Source organism: Miscanthus floridulus, chromosome 3 (assembly GCF_019320115.1).
Source record: "Miscanthus floridulus cultivar M001 chromosome 3, ASM1932011v1, whole genome shotgun sequence".
NCBI lineage: Eukaryota > Viridiplantae > Streptophyta > Magnoliopsida > Poales > Poaceae > Miscanthus > Miscanthus floridulus.
In genome coordinates, this window is record NC_089582.1 from 99336281 (window position 1) to 99349434 (window position 13154).

Here is a 13154-nt window from a genome sequence, read left to right on the forward strand (position 1 = left end):
GCTTTCCAGATCGAGAGTATCGTGTGGACTAGATGTTGCATTCGCCCGTTGATCGCTCCAATCCTCGTGCGGGCATGCAGAAGCAGAATAATCATCTGCACTTGCCGCGACAAAGGAATAAAGCCAGAGACAAGCATGATGTGACACCCCCGGTCCGGGGATCGAAAACAACACAACACATGAGTCGTGTCGTTGCCGTGCCTTATGGATCAGAACTCACTAAGGGCCCGTTCGGTTGTTAGGGATTACTGGGCTAGAACAATTCCTACCTGGATTGTTTCAATAATTTATATAACCTTTATCACCTGGAACTATTCCTGGTTGTATTTTGGCCTAAACGAACAGGCCCTAATACCACCGCTGCCAAAATGCCAAATGCGTACGCCAGAAAAGACAAGAAAACCTAATCGGATCAGATGGCTAGCTGACCGCTTTTGCATCGTGTACTCGGATGCTCCGTGGGCCCAGGAATCTACGTGTTCGCTCCTGATAGGATACTGACGTCAGGATGGCCGCCTTCGGCGACGTTGATCCTCTGCGCCTGCGGCCAGCACATGTGCCGCCGCAAAGGTGCAGCTCGCTCCTGATAGGATAGTGACGTCAGGATGGCCGCCTTCGGCGCCGGTGATCCTCTGAAACATTACTAGAAATCTCCTGCATTTTTTGGTCCGCACAAGCACGAAGCACCTCCATCGGCATCGTCTAACATGAAGTAGTAGGAATAATCACGTCCATGGTGAAGCCTTCACAAGCGCGTGCCGACGCCGCCACCGAGCCGCCCGCGCGCGACGCGCCGTGGGCGTGGGGCGTGGCTTGGTTTTGTCGCTTGGCCCAACCGAAACCCTAGCCGCAGCCAACTCCCAACGCCCAACCACCCTGTCCAGGTTCATTCCCCCGACAGGGCCTACTGGACAGATGGGGAACGGCGCGGCTATAAGGGGAGGCACCCCTGTCCGGCGGGGGATAGACCCGACTCTTCCTCTTCCTCTTCTCCGCAACATCTGAGCGAGCTGTTCGTCTGCATCTCCGACCGGAGCATCTCCGACCGGAGTTCCCTGCGCGCACAGGGAGCTTCGGTAGCAGGCCTCCGGAACTTCCCTGCACGGGTAGGCGGGGAATCAGATTCCTAACGGGAGAGTCCCGTGCTACTGCTCCGACACCGCACCTGCAGAAGCTTCTCGACGCGACCTCCTCTGCAACATGGTGGACACGAGGAGGACTGGTGCCCGCACCAATGCCACCGACGGAGAAGATGGTGGCTCACTGTCCGCGGGTACCGGCAGTCCCACCCTAGGGTATAAACTTAATCCCACTGTGCGCTATTGTTCATATGCTTTTCTGTTAGCATTGATAGCGTACTTGGTTGCTGCTCCGTTAAATACTACCTGCAGTAGTGGTGGTGTTACAGTATGGTTAGTGGTACTGTTACTATTGGTTAAGTCGTTTTTATGGATTAATATAAGTCGTAAATTGACCAAATATTCAACAATCCAAAAACTTGATAGGTCTTTTTCGGCTGCTAGTTTTGTTGCGTCACTAAAACCACCACCATTGAAAGATGATGGATCCAACTATAAAGTGTGGCGTGCCCGTTCCAAGCTGTGGTTCACTAGTATGCGTTGTGAGCACGTGATCAAGGGAAAGCACATTGAACCTCCTTTCTCTCACGAGGAGGAGATTAAGTTCAATGAGGCAGATAACTTGTTCAAGGGGGCTCTCATCAGCATATTAGCTGAAAGCATGGTGCAAGTGTACATGGATATGGACACTGGCAAGGACATGTGGGATGCACTTGAGGCCAAGTTCGGTGTTGCTGATGCTAGCACTGAGCTGTACATCATGGAGAAGTTCTATGACTACAAGATGGTCGATGACCGATTTGTAGTAGAGCAGGCTCATGAGATACAGATGCTGGCAAAGGAACTCCAGAACAATGAGTGTGAGTTGCCTGACAAGTTTGTGGCCGGCGGTATCATCGCTAAGCTGCCACCTACTTGGTCGAGCTTTGCCACTACTCTAAAGCACAGGAGGCAAGTGTTCAGTGTGACTGATCTCATTGCTACTCTTGGTGTGGAGGAGAATGCTAGGGCAAAGGACACTCATGGCAAGAAAGCGCATGAGGAAGGTTCTAGCGCCAATCTGGTGCAAAAGAAGAACTTTCATGCCGCACAGAGGAAGAAGAAAAACAAGCCTGCAGTCAAGCCTAAAGCTGCAACTTTTAAGAAGAAGAGCAAGGAAAAATAAAAGGGTCTTTGCTTTGTCTGCGGTGCATCTGACCATTGGGCAAAAGAGTGCCCTGACCGCAAGGACAAGCAGAAGAAGACCGCAAACATGGTTGTTAGCGAATCTAGAGGATCTGGGTACGGTAATCATCTACCTATAGTTTTTTCAGTTTGTCTCTCGCCTGAGTGGTGGGTTGACACGGGTGCTAACATTCATGTATGTTCTGATGTTTCTTTGTTTTCTTCTTATCAGGAACAAAGAGGTTGCTCCTTGCTGATGGAAAATAGTACGCATGCTGCTGTACTTGGTGTTGGTACGATCAATCTGAAGTTTACTTCGGGAAAGATCGTGCAGCTAAAGAACGTGCAGCATGTCCCCTCCATCAAGAAGAATCTCATTAGTGGGTCTCTATTGTGTAGAGACGGCTTTAGACTTGTGTTTGAGTCCAATAAATGTGTTGTATCCAAGTATGGAACCTTTGTTGGAAAAGGCTATGAAAGCGGAGGCTTGTTCCGCTTCTCTTTGATGGATTCTTGTGATAAAATTGTGAACCATGTGAGAAATGATGATGAGTCAAATGTTTGGCATTCCCGACTCTATCACATCAATGTTGGTTGTATGACGCGCTTAGCTAGTTTAAAATTAATCCCTAAAATCGATCTGGTCAAAGGGTCTAAGTGCCATGCTTGTGTTCAAGCGAAGCAACCTCGCAAGCCTCATAAGGCTGTGAAAGAGGCGAGAAATTTGGCACCGCTAGATCTCATTCATTCTGATCTGTGCGAGATGAATGGTGTGTTGACCAAAGGAGGAAAGAAATATTTCATGACTCTTATTGATGATAGCACTAGATTTTGCTATGTGTACTTGCTAAAAACAAAGGATGAAGCAATGCATTATTTTAAAATCTATAAAGCTGAAGTAGAGAACCAATTGGAAAGAAAAATCAAACGGTTGAGGTCTGATCATGGGGGAGAATACTTTTCACATGAGTTTGATTCATTATGCGAGGAACATGGAATTATTCATGAGAGGACGCCTCTATACTCCCCCCAATCCAATGGGATTGCCGAACGAAAGAATCGCACTCTAACTGATTTGGTTAACGCCATGTTAGACACTGCGGGACTTTCCAACGAATGGTGGGTGAGGCTATATTGACGGCATATCATGTCCTAAATAGAGTTCTTATAAAGAATAAAGAAGTAACACCATTCGAGGAATGGGAAAAGAAAAGGTTGACTCTCTCATACCTGCGCACTTGGGGATGCTTGGCCAAGGTGAATGTGCCAATCGTAAAAAAATGCAAACTTGGACCAAAAACTGTAGATTGTGTGTTCCTCGGTTACGCTTTACACAGCGTCAGCTATAGATTCCTAGTTGTAAGCTCTGGAGTACCTGACATGCGTGTCGGTGCAGTGATTGAGTCCAGAGATGCTACTTTCTTTGAGAATGAATTTCCTATGAGAGGAAATGTACCTAGCACATCTAGTCAAAAACCTGTTGATTCCCCCATGGCGCCAACATAACATCTTGAACAACACATGTGTTGAGAATCCTAAGGAGGATAATAGTGGAGCTACTCGAAAGAGTAAGAGACAGAGGACTGTAAAGTCTTTTGGTGATGATTTCACTATATACCTCGTGGATGACACTCCAAGCACCATTGCTGAGGCATTTTCCTCTCCTGATGCTGACTACTGGAAGGAAGCAGTGCAAAGTGAGATGGATTCAATTATGACCAATGGAACTTGGGAGATTGTTGATCGTCCTTATGGGTGCAAGCCTGTAGGATGTAAATGGGTGTTCAAGAAAAAGCTTAGGCCTGATGGTACGATTGAAAAGTACAAGGCAAGGCTTGTGGCTAAGGGTTATACCCAGAAAGAAGGTGAGGACTTCTTTGATACTTATTCACCAGTGGCCCGATTGACCACAATCCGAGTACTGCTTGCCCTGGCTGTGTCTCATGGTCTTTTTGTTCATCAGATGGATGTTAAGACGGCTTTCCTAAATGGAGAGTTAGATGAGGAGATCTACATGGATCAGCCTGATGGTTTCGTAGTAGAAGGTCAAGAAGGAAAGGTGTGTAAATTATTGAAGTCTTTGTATGGCCTAAAACAAGCACCTAAGCAATGGCATGAAAAGTTTGATAAAACTATGACATCTACTGGCTTCGTTGCGAATGAAGCCGACAAATGTGTGTACTACCGCTATGGTGGGGGAGAAGGAGTAATCCTGTGTTTGTATGTGGATGACATACTAATCTTTGGGACAAGCCTCAATGTGATTGAGGAAGTCAAGGACTTTCTATCAAAGAGCTTTGACATGAAGGATTTGGGAGTGGCTGATGTGATACTAAACATCAAACTACTAAGGGGAGAAAATGGTGGGGTAACACTTGTACAAATTCACTATGTGGAAAAGGTACTGAGTCGCTTTGGTTATAGTGACTGCAAGCCTGTGTCCACTCCCTATGATCCAAGCGTGATCCTGAGAAAGAACTGAAGAATAATGAGGGATCAGTTGAGATACTCCCAAATCATCGGCTTGCTAATGTACTTGGCTAGTGCAACGAGGCCTGACATCTCATTTGCTGTGAGCAAATTAAGCTGGTTTGTTTCAAATCCGGGAGATGATCACTGGCGTGCTCTTGAAAGAGTATTGCGCTATCTAAAGGGAACGTCGAGCTTTGGCATTCACTATACCGGGTACCCGAAGGTACTCGAGGGCTATTGTGATGCAAATTGGATATCTGATGCTGATGAGTTAAAGGCCACAAGTGGATATGCATTCACACTTGGAGGTGGCGCTGTTTCCTAGAAGTCTTGCAAGCAGACCATCTTAACAAGGTCAATAATGGAAGAAGAACTTGCAGCACTTGATACTGCTACTGTTGAGGCTGAATGGCTCCATGTGCTCCTTATGGATTTGCCGGTGGTTGAAAACCTATGCCCGCAATTTCTATGAACTATGATAACCAAATAGTAATTATCAAGGTAAACAGTTCAAAGGACAACATGAAGACCACTAGGCATGTAAAGCGGCAGTTAAAATTTGTCAGAAAATTGAGAAACTCCGGAGTAATAGCATTGGACTATGTCCATACATCTAAAAATCTGGCAGATCAATTTACTAAGGGACTATCACGTAATGTGATAGATAGTGCATCGAGTGAGATGGGACTGAGACCCACATAAAGTTCTATCGTAGTGGCAACCTGTCCTATGTGATCGGAGATCTCGTGAATTAGGATGGTGAAACAAGCTATGGGTAGACTGAGGGAAGAGACCCTTTTAATAAAGGTCAATCTCTTGAGTAATGCACTTCTCTTCCTATCTGTATGGCAGGTTGGCAAATACCTCAATGTGATCCGAGTGGCTTAATGAGAAGCAAAGATGTCAGCCTACAGGGCATCTTAAAGGAACACACCTATGTGAGTTCAATTGCTAGTCACAATCTATGAGATTTGGGTGATCTCTAGATACTCATGAATAGGCCAGGAGTATGACTTATATGCTCCAACCAGAGGGGATGCTACAGGTAGCCTAGTATCAGTAAAGGAATCGAGTGAGCCTCACTTTGCACAAAACTGTCAATTCAAGGCATAGTCCATTGGTCAGTTGTAAATGAGTGTAAACTCCTTTTCTAGATGGATGTTCAACTTAACAGTCTCCATCGAAACACTGGTATATCAAACAAGCTCAGAACTGAAGACATTAACTATGGACTTCTGAAGTTTGGTGAGGATTGTTAGATTAATTTGGGCCAGGCCCATTATTTATTCTAATTAATCAAATAAACTTCAAAGGCCCACAATTATTGTTAAGTGGAAAAGTAATTAGTACCACATGGGAAATTCACTAAAAAGGTTCTCAACTTAAATAGTGAGCCTTAAGACTCACATAGACAAGTTGAGAGGGAGAACCGGGAGGCCACACGCGCGCGCCGCCGCCGCCACCGAGCTGAACTGAGCCACGCCGCCCACGCACGCGCGGGCCGGGCTGGGCCGGGCCAAGGCCATGGGCGTGGGCGTGGGCTGTGGCCTGGCTTGGTTTTGTCGCTTGGCCCAACTGAAACCCTAGCCGCAGCCAACTCCCAACGCCCAACCACCCTGTCCAGGTTCATTCCCCCGACAGGGCCTAACGGATAGATGGGGAACAACACGGCAATAAGGGGGGGGTGCGCCCCTGTCCGGTGGGGGATAGACCCAACTCTTCCTCTTCCTCTTCTCAGCAACATCTAAGTGAGCTGTTCGTCTGCATCTCCGACCGGAGTTCCCTGCGCGCACAGGGAGCTTCGGTAGCAGGCCTCCAGGACTTCCCCCATCAAGTGTACCTGCACGGGTAGGCGGGGAATCAAGTTTTTGGGGAGCGCTGACTTCCCGGCGCGACTGCTGCCCCGTCTTTGCTTCTGCAGATTCCTGATCGGGTGCTTCTGTTTCCTGACGGGAGAGTCCGTGTTATTGCTCCGACACCGCACCTGCTTCTGCTTCCTGACGGGAGAGTCCCATGCTACTGCTCCGACACCGCACCTACAGAAGCTTCCCAGCGCGACCTCCTCTGCAACATGGTGGACATGAGGAGGACTGGTGCCCGCAGCAATGCCACCGACGGAGAAGATGGTGGCTCACTGTCCATGGGTATCGGCAGTCCCACCCTAGGGTATAAACTTAATCCCACTGTGCGCTATTGTTCATATGCTTTTCTGTTAGCGTTGATAGCGTACTTGGTTGCTGCTCCGTTAAATACTACCTACAGTAGTGGTGGTGTTACAGTATGGTTAGTGGTACTATTACTATTGGTTAAGTCGTTTTTATGGATTAATATAAGTCGTAAATTGACCAAATATTCAACAGGCGCTCGAGGGTGAGGCACAGCCGGCACGAAGCCAGGTACAGGGAGCTTGGCTATGAGTCACCGCCATGGGAGCACTGGGAATATCTTGGCGAGAGTAGCATCAGCATTACAGAGGTCCAGGATGGCAATAATTTTCTATACGGGACCCCTACATGGTCGATGGTGAGGACTCAGGAGCAGAACTTATGGAGTTATGGTGATGGTGAAAATCAACTCGATGAAATTTTATTTAGAGGCTAGGAGGAGATACTCAAGCCAGTATGTAGATCCGCCTACAATGTTAGACGGGCATCCAGCTAGCTGCCCCTGATCACCGCCGACAAGGTCATTTTGGAGGGCCTCCACTCCAAGAAGCGATGCCGATGGAACGCACGAGAGAGAGAGTATGTGTGTTAGTTATGCCAGTAGTGCTAGCGTCCGGACGCCCGCGCTACACTCCGTTTCCTGCACATGCCTACACTCCACGCCCGCGTTCGAGCCAGCACGCCCCCACCTGCGCTGCCCGGACGTCGCTCACGCCGCCGGACCGCATGCGGGGACCGCTCGTGTCTCCCCGTTTCTCATGCGTATTGCAACATGTGCAACATCTGATCTACTTTTGCAACAAACAGCTAAAACACTTGCAACATACGTCCGAAATAGCTGAAACATTTGCAACGTACGTCTGAAACAATTGCAAAATATCAGAAAAAACTTGAAAACATGTGTGTAGCCATTGAAAATATATGCAAACATCAAGATGAAACACTTACAATATACGCATGAAAACACCTAAAACACTTGCATATATGTGCAAAATCCCGATCTAGTTTTGCAACATCCAAATGAAACACTTGCAACATAGTCTGAAATAGATGAAACATTTGGAACATACATTGAAACATACGTGTATAGCCATTGCAACATGGGCAACATCCCAATCTACTTTTGAAACGTCGATATAAAACACTTGCAACATACCTCTGAAATACTTGAAACATGCGCTTATAATAAGCACTTTTAGCGCAATGTCACCTTGCTATTTAGACAAATGGAGGCTCGTAGTTGAGGAGCTCAATGTTGGTGCAGAGGTCGGCTGCGGTGCATGGAGGTTGTGGCAGCGCAGATGTAGGGTCCAGATGGCGACTAGGGGGGGGTAAATAGTCATTTCTAAAACTTAATTGCGCCGGCTAACCGAAACAAGTGGGGAATTAAATCTATCGATCTAGCCAAGACTATACCCTTCTATCTATGTTCTCTAGCACCTTGCAAAGATCCTAATTAAGCAACAAATGTGCCGGGCTAGCTAGAACTCACCTAATCAATTCTAGAAGCAAGGTCACACAAACCTATGCCACTAGTACTTCAAGCAATGAAGGAGCTCCTACACATGCTAGTTAGCAAAAGCACAAAGCTCCTAAGCTCACTAGCTATGCTCAGTAACGAGGCAACCAATGCCAAATTAGAGAGCGCAAATACTTAGCTACACAAACTAAGCAATATGACTAACAAGGTTACACAAACCAAATTAGCCACGTAAGGGAGCTACTTCTATGCTACACAAGCAAGAAGGTAACTAGTGAGCTACACAAGCTAACTAATTACAAGAACCACTACACAAGCACAATGTATATGAAAGTAATTACAAGCTTGTGTAAGGGGATTGCAAACCAACGGGAAGAACCCTGGAGAGAGAGAGTGTGTGTTAGTTATGCCAGTAGTGCTAGCGTTCGGACGTTCGGACGCCCGCGCTACACTCCGTTTCCCCTGCATGTGCCTGCACTCCACGCCCACGCTTGAGCCAGCATGCTCCCGCATGCGCCGCTCGGACATCGCTCATGCCACCGGACCACATGCGGGGACCGCTCATGTCGTCTTTGTTTCTCATGCGTATTGCAACATGTGGAACACCCGATCTACTTTTGCAACAAACAACTGAAACACTTGCAACATACATTCGAAATAGCTGAAACATTTGCAACGTACGTCTGAAACAATTGCAAAATATTAGAAAAAACTTGAAAACACGTGTGTAGCCATTGAAAATATATGCAAACATCAAGATGAAACACTTGCAATATACGTATGAAAACACCTAAAACACTTGCATATATGTGCAAAATCCCGATCTAGTTTTGCAACATCCAAATGAAACACTGGCAACATAGTCTGAAATAGATGAAACATTTGGAACATACATTGAAACATATGTGTATAGCCATTGCAACATGTGCAACATCCTAATCTACTTTTGCAACGTCGATATAAAACACTTGCAACATACCTCTGAAATATTTGAAACATATGCTTACAATATGCATTTTTAGCGCAATGTCACCTTGCTACTTGGACAAATGGAGGCTCATCATTGAGGAGCTCAATGCCGGCGCAGAGGTCGACTGTGGTGCATGGAGCTTGTGGCAGCGTGGATGTAGGGTCGAGATGGCGACTAGAGGGGGGGGTGAATATTCCTTTATAAAACTTAATTGTGCCGGCTAACCGAAACAAGTGCAGAATTAAATCTATCAGTCTAGCCAAGACTATATCCCTCTATCTATGTTCTCTAGCACCTTGCAAAGATCCTAATTAAGCAACAAAGGTGCCGAGCTAGCTAGAACTCACCTAATCAATTCTAGAAGCAATGTCACATAAACCTATACCACTAGTACTTCAAGCAATGAAGGAACTCCTACACATGCTAGTAAGCAAAAGCACAAAGCTCCTAAGCTCACTAGCTATGCTCAATAACAAGGCAACCAATGCCAAATTAGAGAGCGCACATACTTAGCTACACAAACTAAGCAATATGACTAACAAGGTTACACAAACCAAATTAGCCACGCAAGGGTGCTACTTCTATGCTACACAAGCAAGAAGGTAACTAGTGAGCTACACAAGCACAATGTATATGAAAGTAATTACAAACTTGTGTAAGGGGATTGCAAACCAATGGAAAGAACAATGTTGACACGGTGATTTTCTCCTGAGGTTCACGTGCTTGCCAACGCATTACATCCCCGTTGTGTCGACCGCTCACTTGGTGGTTCGGCGGCTAATTGGCATCACCCGCTAAGCCCGCATGTTGGGCACCATAAGAACCTACCCCAAAAGTGAGGGTAGCTCAATGACACCCTCAACTAGAGTTGCTCTTCGTGGCTCCCACGGGGCGAGCACAATGCCCCTCACAAAGCTCTTCTCCGGAGCACCGCACAAGCTTCATGTGGGCTTCGACGGAGACCACCACCAAGCCGTCTAGAAGGTGGCAACCTCCAAGAGTAACAAGCACCACCAGCTTGCAACTCAATCACCTAGTGCCACTCGATGCAACCTCATGATGCAATCGCACTAGAAATCGCTCTCTCACACAATCGGATGCTCACTGTCAAGCATATGTGAGATGGAGGGCTCTCAAGCACTTTCAAGCATGGACACAAAGTCCCCCAAGGTGCTCAGCCCCAGCCATGGCCGAAACCATCTTCTATTTATAGCCCCCATGAAAATAGAGCGGTTGCACCCCTTCACTAGGCACAGCTCGGGGCGACCGGACGCTCCGGTCGTATTGACCGGACATAGGACCTCAACGCCTGGGTGCGCAATGCACGCCACGTGGCACCTGCTTCAAATACTGATCGCCCGATCTCAACGGTCATCTGTATACTTAAGTTGTGACCAGACACACTATAGTGTATGACTGGACACAGGACCCCAGCGTCTGGTCACTTCTAGTAAAGTTCCAGTCGTGACTGGACACGTCCAGTCACTCACCATCTTGTCTGTGTGCCGCCACATTAGCATGACCGGACACTGAACAGTGTTCAGCCTGAGTTCGGTCGCCTACGTCCATTCAAGAGACCGAGGGTGGCCTACACTGCATGCCACTAACCGAACGCAGGACCCCAGCGTTCGGTCACTGCATGACCAGCATCCAGTGCACTCTGTGAATCCCTGTCTTTTCTGTACAGGGCGCCGGTGAAGTTTTGAACCCTTGCTCCCAAGTGCTAAACACAATGTGTATCACCTTTCGCCTCTGTTTCTTCACCGAGTTCATCCACATCAACTCGAACTACTTCTCCTTTATAAATGTGCCAACACCACGAGTGTACATCACCATATGTATGTGTGTTAGCTTTTCACAAACATTTTCCAAAGGATTAGCCACTCGACTTTCCATGCCACTCGATCCTAGCGACGATGCAAACTTAGATCACTCAAGTGGCACTAGATGACCGATATGCAAACAAGTTTGCCCCTCTTGATAGTACGGCCATCAATCCTAAACCCAGTCATCAACTTCTCTACACACCTATGGCTAGTGAAATGAAATGCCCTAGGTTATACCTTTGCCTTGCGCATTCCATTTCATCTCCTCCAATGTCAATGCAACACATGCACCAACACGATCAACAATGATATGATCCACTTCATATCATCACGTGATTATATTGGTCCATCGATCTTGACTTCACTTGCTTTTCATCGTTGCCTTCGTCCATCAGTGCCAAGTCTTGCTCAAGCTTCACCGCCACGCAGTCCATCGCTCCAAAGCCTCTGACTTGCTCTTCACGCTTGCAACCGGTCCATCAAGCCAAGTCTTGTCTTGATCTTCTCCACCTTGATCACATGATTCAATGTCATGTATCATGTGCAATAAGCTCCTTCATCATCACATGTGTGAGCTTTGCAACATCTCCAAGCCATTTCCACCTCCATGGCATATGTTGCTCACACACATGTACCTGTGGACTAATCACCTGTGTATCTCATATAAACACAATTAGTCCACCTAGGTTGTCACTCAATTACCAAAACCACCCAAGGACCTTTTAGCGGAGCTCGCCGGTGTGATAACGACATGGGCAACTCGTCGGCAGGGCAGTGTCACACGAAGCTCCTTCCCTCGCCTACTTGCTAGAGGATCCATCGTCAAGGCTCGCTGGCTCGGTGGAGCGGCCATGGCGGGTGGATGGCACGGTGTCGGGAGAAGAAGGAAGCAGGACAAGTAGGAGGAGCTAGACAGACGCGTGCGCGCAGTGACGGGCATTGTTGTCGGGGGCAAGACCGCACGGGAGGATTGACTCTAAGTGTAGGTCTAGACGCAGTAGGCTGGAGCCTGTGACTGTAAGGCTGTGAGGGAGGAGCGGTGTGCGGTGGAGACAAGGCCACGTGTGACATTTGCGATAGGCAGGTTGCTTGGGCCGGTTCACAGGCTCAGCATGCAAGTGTCTGGCAAGCGGACACCCTGACCTAGGAATTACTGTAGTTGTGCTCCAAGGTGCTCACTTTTCCGTTTTATTTATTATTAATTACTAGTGGATATACTTGGAACGGGATTTACATCTTACATCATTTATTCTAATATGCTTTGAAATTAGACTTTATATATGATTGAGCGTACACTATTCTGGCTCGTATCTAGGGATGAAACTGGATCGCGGATACAGACGCATTATGTCCCATATCCCATATTATATATATCCCATATTTTTCTTGGATCTCAAAACTGGATACAAATCATTTAGATATTGATATCTATCTCATATACATATCAGAAACCCGATTTTGATTATTCTGATTCGTATACGATCGGATATTAAATGTCTGGATTTAGATACAGACTATCCATATAAGGTTTTGACCCTTTCGGGACGGATAGATATCAGAAAATATATCCGTGTTGTTTTCATCCCTACTTGTATGAGCATAAGTTGTGAGTTCAGGTCACAGATAGGACAATAAGCTAATTAGAACTCTAATCTATAATTCATCACATACTAGTACTCCTAGTAAAATCAGCTAGGATTCATGCTCCGGAGAGTGGAGAGACACACGAACAGAGTCGAGCAGAGAGTGCAATGGACCAAAAGTTGGAGAAAGAATTCTTCACTCTTTAATATTAGACACACACACACACAATCATTTCAAATTATAGAGGAGCTGCAAACTTCTCGCATTCAGGAAAGTATAGAAGGCTTCTTTATTCCCATGCTTTAGAAGTAGTGGTTTTTGTTCATCTTTGGTTGTTCTATTAGGCCTCGTTTGTTTTCTGTGGAACAGTTCCTGTCATGGAACGGTTCCTAGCCAGGATCAAGTGGATCCTCT